The sequence below is a fragment of the Chrysochloris asiatica genome, unplaced genomic scaffold (assembly GCF_000296735.1).
Source record: "Chrysochloris asiatica unplaced genomic scaffold, ChrAsi1.0 scaffold00140, whole genome shotgun sequence".
In the NCBI taxonomy this organism is placed as follows: Eukaryota; Metazoa; Chordata; class Mammalia; order Afrosoricida; family Chrysochloridae; genus Chrysochloris; species Chrysochloris asiatica.
The window spans coordinates 168,774-178,748 of record NW_006408658.1 but is presented as its reverse complement, the minus strand read 5'-3'; the positions used below and the strand labels follow the sequence as shown (position 1 = coordinate 178,748).

The following is a 9,975-nucleotide window of genomic DNA, read 5'->3' as shown; positions in this document are numbered from 1 at the left end:
GAGACTGAACCTTCCCGACAATATGCCCTAAGTATGAGAGACAAAGTTTGGCCATCCTGGCCTCCCAGGAGCACTTTGTTTGCACTTCTAACACAGATCTGTTTGTTCTTTTGGCAGTCCATGGCACTTTCAATATACTCCTCCAACACCATAACGCAAAAGATCAATTCTTCTATGATTTTCTTATTCACTGTCTAGCTTTCACATGCATATGAGGTTATTGAAAATACCATAGCTTGGGTCAGGTGCACCTTAGTCCTCAAGCTGACATCTTTGTTCTTTAACATTTTTAAAAGGTCTTGTGCAGCAGATTTGCCTAATGCAATGCTTCATTTGATTTCTTGGCTGCTGCTTCCATGAGTGTTGTTAGTTGATCCAAGAAGAATAAAGTCCTTGACAATGTCAATCTTTTCGCCATTGATAAGAATGTTATTTATGGGTCCAGTGGTGAGGATTTTTGTTTTCTTTACATTGAGATGTAATCCATACCGAAGGTTGTGGTCTTTAATCTTCATCAATAAGTATTTTAAGTCCTTTTCACTTTCAGCAAGCAAGGTTGTATCATCTGTATATCGCAGGTTGTTTATGAGTCTTCCTCCAATCCTGATGCCACATTTTTCTTCATACAACCCACTTTCTTGGATTATTTGCTCAGCATACAGGTTGTATAAGTATGGTGAAAGAATACAACCTTGTCGTACACCTTTCTTAATTTTAAACCATTCAGTGTTCCCATGTTCTGTTTGAACAACTGCCTCTTGGTCCAGGTACAGATTCCTCACGAGTACAATTAAATGTTCAGGAATACTCATACTTTGCAATGTTGTCCACATCCACAATGTGTCATGATCCACACAATTGAAAGCCTTTGTGTAATCAATGAAACACAGGTAAACATCTTTCTAATATTCTCTGCTTTCAGCCAAGATCCATTGTACATCAGCAATGATATCCCTCATTCCACATCCTCGTCTGAATCTGGCTTGAACCTCTGAAAGTTCTCTCTCAATGTATGCTTGCAGATGTCTGTATTACCTTTAGTAAAACTTTACTCACATGGGATATCAAAGATATTGTCCAGTGATTTCCACATTCTGTTGGGATACCTCTCTTTGGAATGGGCACAAATATGGATCTCTTCCAATCAGTTGGACACATAGTTGTCCTCCAAATTTCTTGGCATAGATAAGTGAGTGCCTCCAGTGCTGCCTCACTATCTTGAAAGATTTCAAATTTTATTCCATCAATTTCTGGTGTCTTGTTCTTTGCCAAATCCTTCAATGTAGCTTGTACTGATGGTAGGTACTATTTTTGCAAGTAGTTTTTAGCATATGGGGTTTATTTATCCTCTTCAGTAGTAGAGTCACTATTGCAGCTGAGAAATACTCTAACTACTTGGAGATTACTGAACCGGATGTGGGTCTGACCACAAACAAATTCCTCTAAGAGTTTGGTTCTCACAACTTCCATGACATTCAGCTTGCTTGATTCTTCTAGACATCCTTACATTTTTGCTCTGCTCACTCCTTGAGATGTTTGGGAACCCTGCTCATTCCCTCATAGGAAATCACCTGTACTGATATAATAGAGCAATTCACAGGTTAGTCAGGGAGCTCTCATCCTTCTCTACTTTTTGTTGTTGTTGTCATAGGCCATTGAGTCAGTTACAACAAATGTAACCTTGTATTGGGTTTCCAAGGAGTTTGAACTGCTAACTTTGAAGTTCAAATAACCTTGTGGTCCAAAACTCTGGAGAACCCTATATCCAAGGCCAGCGTCCAAACACAAGAACATAAGAGAACTTTATGAGTCCACATAGGCCATTCCCAACAGATAGCCCCTCTATAAGCAGATCGTGTCAAGAATTTTTACTATCTTGTTGTACTTTGAAAATTTTCCTCAGAATGTACCCGAGGCATTGCTAGGGTCTTTAAGTTCCTCTCAGTGTAATTTTCTATTGAAAATGAAAAAAGCCATAGGGTTTGGAGGTACAGTAACCTTGACCTATAACATAAAATTGCTTTTAATATATGAATAAACTTTAAAAAGGATTTTCAGAAGATTAAGAGTTTTCTCTGTGAACCAATTTGTGCTTCTTAATTATAAATTTCATTTCATTTGAGTTAACTATTGGTTTCTGAAATAGTATCTGAAAATCCACCCCCACATTTACCACACACCCCCATACCAGCTAATAATATGCAGATGTATTTTAACCATGAGAACTAAATTTCTTTTAACATTACACTAATGGCTCTGGTAGCGTAGTGGTTATGAGTTGGGCTGCCAACTGCAAGGTCAGCAGTTCGAAACTACCAACGGTTCTGCAGGAGAAAGATGAGGTGTTCTGCTCTCGTAAAGATTTACAGCCTTGGAAACCCTGTACAGGGTCACTATTTGTTGGAACTGACTCCACAGTACTTAACAACAACAACAACAACAATGGTATGTTACTGCAACAAATTCTGTAACATAAGAAGTCTCATTAAGAAAATATTTATCTACCAAGCTCTCTCTTGAGAGCCCCCTTAATCTCATTATTCCTGAGACTATAGATGAGGGGGTTCAACATGAGGATCACCACCATAAAGAGCACAGACACCACCTTGTTGGTCAGTTGAGTAGCTGGATTTGGGCATCACATAAATGAATGTAATGGTCCCATAGAACAGAGATACTGCAGTGAGGTGGGAGATGCAGGTGGAAAAGGCCTTGTGGTGGCCCTCAGTGGAGCGCATGTTCAGGATGGTGATGAGGATGTAGATATAAGAGATGGCTATGATAAACATTGTAGCCAAAATGGCAAAGCCAGCAGAACATGAGGTGACCACTGAAGATATACTGACATCAGAACAGGAAAGTTTAACTAAAGGAGTAAAATCATAGAAAAAATGATTGACCCTGTTTGATCCACAGAAGGATAAAGATAAGAAGGAACTTATAAAGGAGGAAGCATCAATAAACCCACCTATATAAGCCACAGAGAATAACTGAGCACAGACTTGTGTAGACATTTTGGTTGAATTAAGCAGTGGGTTGTATATTGCTACAAAATGATCATAGGCCATGGCAGCCAGTAGAAAGCACTCAACTGTGCCAAAGAAAACAGCTGAACCAAGTTATATGGCACATCCAAGATGTTGTTGATGTTAGGTGCCATTGAGTTGGTACCAACTCATAGGACCCTATGTATAACAGAACGAAACACTGCCTGGTCCTGGGTCAACCTCATAATTGTTGCCACACTTGAGCCCATTGATGCTGCCACTTTGACAATCCATCTCACTGGGGGGCTTCTTCTTTTTCTCTGACCCTCCACCTTACCAAACATGATATCCTTTTCCAGCAACTGGTACCTCCTGACAATATGTCCGAAGTATGAGAGATGAAATTTGACCATCCTGGTCTCCAAGGAGCACTCTGGCTGCACTTCTTCCAACACATTAACAACATGCAATACACAGATGATACAACCTTGCTTGCTGAACATGAAGATTTAAAGTATTTACTGATGAAGATCAAAAACCATAGCCTTTGGTATTGACTGTATCTCATTTTAAAGAAAACAAAAATCTTCACTATTGGACCAGTAAACAACATTCTTATCAACAGAGAAAAGATTGAAGTTTTCAAGGACTTCATTCTTCTTGGAGGATTAACTATCAACACTCATAAAAGCAGCAGTCAAGAAATCAGATGACGTATTGCATGAGGAAAATCTGCTGCGCAAGACCTTTTTAAAGTGTTGAAGAGCAAAGATATCAGCTTGAGGACTAAGGTGCGCCTTACCCAAGCCATGGTATTTTCAATAACCTCATATGCATGTGAAAGCTGGACAGTGAATAAGGAAGACCATAAAAGAATTGATGCTTTTGAGTTATAGTATTGGAGGAATATATTAAAAGTGCCATGGGCTGCCAAAAGAACATCCAAGATAGGAGATTGTATTTCTCTCTACCAGGAAGTTCACAAGCATATTGGGTGTGACAGAGAATGGATAACCTATGTCAGCCAATGCCAAATTATTCAGGAAAAGTACATAGGATGATGGAGCTGAGAGGAGATTCTCATCAGAATGATTGTGCTGAGATTGCCAGATGCGGTCACAACATAGATGCATAGGATGACCATGAAGAGGATGACCCGAAGGGTTAAGCCCAGTAAAATGAATTCTGTCACTTCAGTGTGGTTACTATCCACTAAGGAATCCATGAGAAAACATAGCTGGTATCAAAAAAAAAGATCTGTGATGAAAAAATGCATTAAAGAATTATTAATTTCGTAGCTTCATTTCCATGAATACACATATTAATATAAGAAAGATGATGTCACTGTAAAGACATCATTCAAGTGACAATGCATATTGACATGGATTGACAAATGAAGTTTTGGCAGAAACATCAAAAAATTCAGTATATGAAGCTTTTCCTTTTTATAACAGAGCCCTGTTGTTCCAAGGTTGAGCATACATCACTATTTACCTCTGCCCCATCAAACCCATGCAAACCTGCTTAAATGTTCTCCTACATGCCTTGTTCTTCCATTCCCCTTCCTCTTCTTGTATATTGCCACCCCTCGCAGTACCCCAACTAAGGAGCTCTGGCGGTGTAGTGGTTACCAATCAGGCTGCGAACCTAATGTCAACAGTTCAAAACTACCAGCTGTTCTGCATGAGAAGATTAGGCTTTCTGCTCCTCTAAAGGTTTACAGCCTTGGAAACCCTGTACAGGGTCGTTATGAGTTGGAACAAACTTCATGGCACATCACCACAACAACAAACACCAGAACTATCTTGTGTCTGTTCCTTACCCTGTGCTCTACCTTCCCCTCCATCTCTTCACTCCCCCACCCCCGTAACCAACACAGTTTTTTTTTTTTTTTTCCTTTTAGTGTCGGTATTTTTTCTTAAGAATTTACAATAATAGTCTTATGCAGTATTTCTCCTTTTTGTTACTGACTAATTTCACTCAGCATAATGTCCTCAAGGTTCATCCATTCTATGTGGTGACTTACAGCTTCCTTGTTATTTTTCAAGGTAGCATAATATTCCTTTGTATGGATGTACCAGAGTTTGTTTATCCATTCTTTCATTGATGGGCACTTAGGATGTCTCCATCTTTTTGCTACTATGAAAAGTGCTGCTATGAACATTGGTGTGTAACTTGTGTTATGGCTCGTATTTCTTGTGGATAAATACCAAGTAGAGGAATTGCTGCATCATAAGGTATTTCTATTTCCAACTTTCTGAGGAAGTGCCATATTATTTTCCAGAGTGGCTGGACCATTTTGCACTTCCACCAGCAATGTAAGAGGGTCCCAGTCACTCCACATCCTTGCCAGAATTTACTGTCCTCTACTTTTTTTTAACTTTGCTGTTACTGCTTATGTGAGATGATATCACATTGTTTTTATTTGCATCTTTCTAATAGCTAATGATCGTGTACATTTCTTCATATATACACTTCATATGTTAGCTACCTGAATGTCTTCCTTGGTAAACTGTCTGTTCATATCCTGTGCCAATTTTTTAATTGTTTTTTTTGTATTTTTTTTGTACAGGTGTTGTAGTTTCCTATATTTTTTAGAAATTACTCTTTTGTCTGATACGTTGTTGCAAAAGATTTTTTTTACCATTTTGTGGGCTCCCTTTTTACTCTTTTGGTGAAGTCTTCTGATGCACATACATTTATAATTTTTAGAATGTCCCAATTATCTATTTTGTCTTCTTTTGTTTGTGCAATTTTCATAATGTTTGGTAGTCTGTGTCCCTATTTTTTCATTGATGACCTATATTAGAACCCTCAAATTTGTCCCTATTTTTCCATTGATGATCTTTATAATTCTGGGATTCACATTTAGGCCTTTAATCCATGCTGAGTTGGTTTTTGTATAAGGGATGAGGTAAAGGTCTTGTTTCAATCTTTTACATATTGATTTCCAGTTCTGCCAGCACAGTCTATTGAAGAGATTATCTCTTTCCCATGCAATGTACTTTGAATAATTGTATGAGTTTCTGGTCATATGGAATCCTGGTAACTTGGATTATTCCTTTTTATTCACATTAAATTATTGTGGAAACAAAATAATTCATCCAAAATTTCTTACTAGCTGGCTGCTTTATTACATCTCTGTTTCACACCTTTGGCTTTTGAGCACAGACAATTTTAGAGAGTGATGTGTTCTAGAATAATAAATGAATACATCAGATTCATTCACAAAAAAAATCGTTCTTACCTCTTAGAATAAGTACACGCCCATCTTTCAGTAACAATTTAAAAATCCTTGTGGTTATATAGCAATATTTTACTACCGTTTGCCTTTAGGGATGAATCTCTGAGAATTTTAGAGACTCAAATATGAATTTAAAAACACGATGGAGCATTATCATGTTTGGAGATATTGAACTATTCAATTCATATAGGATTGTATGAATTCTCAAGTGGTCAATTTATTTGTTTTTCCATACATGTCCATGCATGTGTCTAAAACTTTAAATTAATAATTATTTAAGACTATAGTAAAAATGTATATTGTACCTAAATGTTGGCTCCAGTCAAGGTATGTTGTTGTTTAGTGCTGTCAAGTGGGTTCAAACTCATAGTGACCCTGCATTCTGAGGAGTTGCTGGTGTTTGAACCACAGACCTTACAGTTCAAAACGACATTTTGGTTCAGTGCTTATCCTACAGAGCCACACCAGGACTCCATATTAAGGCTTATTGTTATGTTTGTTGTTGTTAGTGACCATAGAGTTGGACCCAACCAGTGGTGATTCTGGGTATAACAGAACAAAACACCGCCTGGTCCTGGTCCTGGTCCAACTTCCCAATTGCTGCTACACGTGAGCCAGCTGTTGCTGCCACTGTGCCAATCCATCTTGTTGGGGGTCTCCTTCTCATTAGCTGTTCCTCCACTTTACAAGGCATAATGTCCTTCTCCAGGGACTAGTCCCTCTTAATAATATGTCCAAAGTATGAGAGACCAAGTCTGGTCATCTTGACTTCTAAGGAGCATTCTGGTTGTAGTTCTTCCAACACAAATTTCTTTGTTCTTCTGGAAGTCCATGGTACCTTTCATATACTTCTCCAACACCAAAACTCAAATGCATTAATTCTTCTATGGTCTTTGTTATTCACTGTCCAACTTTCACATACATATCATGCTATTGACACACCATGGCTTTTGTCCTCAAACTGACATTTAAGCTATACTCAGTACTAAATTTCAGATATAGAAAGGTAATCTTACCTTTATCCATTTAATATCACTGAGAAATACATATTTTTAAGTTTTTATTATGAATTGAGTGATAGTTTACATGGGAGAACATCAGCTTTAAACTCATCCTGTCGTATTTCATTTCATTGCAATGATTACAATCCCCTCCATACATCATCATTCAATAGTATTTACCACTATATTCTCTGCGGGCTTTATTTTGGATGTACATCAAAACACTCAGGAATATACAATCATTCAAATGTCCAAAAGGCATATCTTGCAAGTCTGCCCCCTGGCCACCAGCACATAGACCCTCTCCCTCCGTGAGTCTAAAGTCCCAGACACTTTATCTCTCCACGTCATCATCTCTGCCTCCATCTCTGGTGTCACTGCTTCTTTGAATAGGGTCCCACACTCCACTCCTGCTCTGCTCCCTTGATGGTCTCAGGGTCCTCCACTCCTGGGCTGCAAGATCAACCACTCCCCTCTTTGTGCTACAAAAGCTCTACTTTTACAGTTGGGACAATCGTAATCAGTCATGATAACAATTAATCACTATTAAACCACAAGTGTCTTATCCCCATCTCCTTTCACCAGCCCCATATAGACAGGTTGAAAACCACTCAGTGGAGATTCTACTTTCCCCCATACCCTCTGAAACTAAACTCCCTCTTAAAAACTTGTAAGCCAGTCACTTCATGCCTGTATGGCCCCCCCCCCACCCCCCCGTTTTAAGTAGCCAATGTCTAAGTTTGCCTATCCCTATCAACCATATATGCAGAAGGGATGAGAATGATCCTTGTCATGAAGATTCTTTCCCTCTTGGTTGGTATTTTAAGCTACTACATCCATAAGTATAAGTCAAGTTCATAAAACTGTAGCTAATTACGCTTGTTTTCTTTTTAAAAAAAATTTTTAAAATTTCTTTTCTTTCTTCCTGTAGTCGAGTTCTGATCATCCAGCCATTCAAGCTAGATCAAATGGGTACTATCTGCAAGTATGAGCATTCTTGTGCATCTCCCTTTTCTTCATATCAGATGGACACTTCACTCTCCACTCTAACCCTCTGTGGCTATGTCCTTAGCCATGGGTTCAAGAGTCCCCAGGTCTCACAGTACTGTTAACCAAATAGGTCTCAGTCCAGGTTAATGGGAATCTATTGAACATGGTCGGACTCAGCTCCCATCTTCGTTGCTGCTTTTTCCCCACGTCCCCTCATCAGTAGACTAACGTTGTCACCAGTAAGATTATATGCCTGCCTTTGTATTCCCTTTGAGTTTCAGTCTTGGAAGGGACTTGATTGCTTGCCATGATGGCTCCCCTGAGGACAACTTGCATGTTCTTGTTGTAGTCAGTTAGACTGCCATTTTTATTTTTGCTTTTTCCTGCTGGTCTTCCTTTCAAGAAGTATCCTCTGTTCCTCTGTTACTGCTCCAGGCTGATCTGCTTATCTTTTCAAATGGAAATTTCCCATCTCAGAAGATTCTTGATGTGGATCAGAATTTTACCTATGGTCTTATACACTACAAAGGTCTGCAAGAAGCTTATTTCACTGGGAAAGTTCTAGCACCCCTTTTAGATAGTCCAAGGAGCTGTGGTAGTGTAGTGGTTATGAATTTGGCTGCTAATCTCATGGTCAGCAGTTCGAAACTACCAGTTGTTCCATGGTAGAAAGATGAGGGTTTCTACTCCTGTAAAGATTTACAGCCTTGGAAACCCTGTACAGGGTCGCTATGAGTCAGAACCAACTCCATGGAACATAACAACAACAACAATCAGTTATAGTCTGAAGATGGACTTACAAGCTTCCTATAATCATGTTTCTGGCTATTCCTTTCTCTCCCCCTCAAGTGTCTATTTTACAATAGTAGGCAAAGGAAACTAAGATTCATAAGACAGTCAAGCATCTTAACATTATTTCCCCTCTTTCAACCATTCATATTATGCCTCAATCCTTTTATCACAGAGCCCTGTTGTTCCATGGTTGAGCATACATTACTCTTTACCTCTGTCCCAAAATTTAGCCCATGCAAACCAGCCTAAATGTTCTCCTATCTGCCTTATTCTTGCATTCCCCTTCCTCTTCTTGTGTATTGATTGCCACCACCCACCCATCTGCCCAACACACGAACTATGAACTATGGAGCTCTGGTAGTATAGTGGTTATGAAACAGGCTGCAAACCTCAAGGTCAGCAGTTGGAAACTACTAGCTGTTCCACGGGAGAAAGATGAAGCTTTCTGTTCCCATAAAGATTTACAGTCTTGGAAACCCTGTAGAGGGTCCTGACTATGAGTCGGAACGTACTCCATGGCACATCACAACAACAAACACCTGAACTATCTTGTGTTTATTCCCTACCCTGTGCTCTACCTTTTCCTCTTCCTCTTCTCACTCCCACACCCCCATAACCAATAAAGAATTTTTTTTTTTTTCCTTTTAGTGTGGGTGTTTTTCTTAAGCTTTTACAATAATGATCTTATGTAGTATTTCTCCTTTTGTGATTGACTAATTTCACTCAGCATAATGTCCTCAAGGTTCATCCATGCTATGTAGTGACTTACAGCTTCCTTGTTATTCTTCTGTTATGCCCAGTGTTTAGGGTCTCCAAAAACCACCCGAGGAGTCGATGCAGAAGCCGATGCAAGTGCACAAGGGTTGCTTTATTCAAGCTCGAGCCAGGTCTCTACCCTTAACCGAAGCAGCGGAATAGGGATAGAGCCCCGAGCTCTCTGATAGCGGGGTTTTTATAGATT

The 9,975-nt window shown here is 39.2% G+C and overlaps 1 pseudogene; it reads right to left on the bottom strand.

Annotated features, from left to right (window-relative positions):
* Nucleotides 1-2,485: 2,485 nt before the first annotated feature.
* LOC102824134 lies at nucleotides 2,486-4,212 on the bottom strand (annotated as a pseudogene).
* Between the last annotated feature and the right edge of the window lie 5,763 nt (nucleotides 4,213-9,975).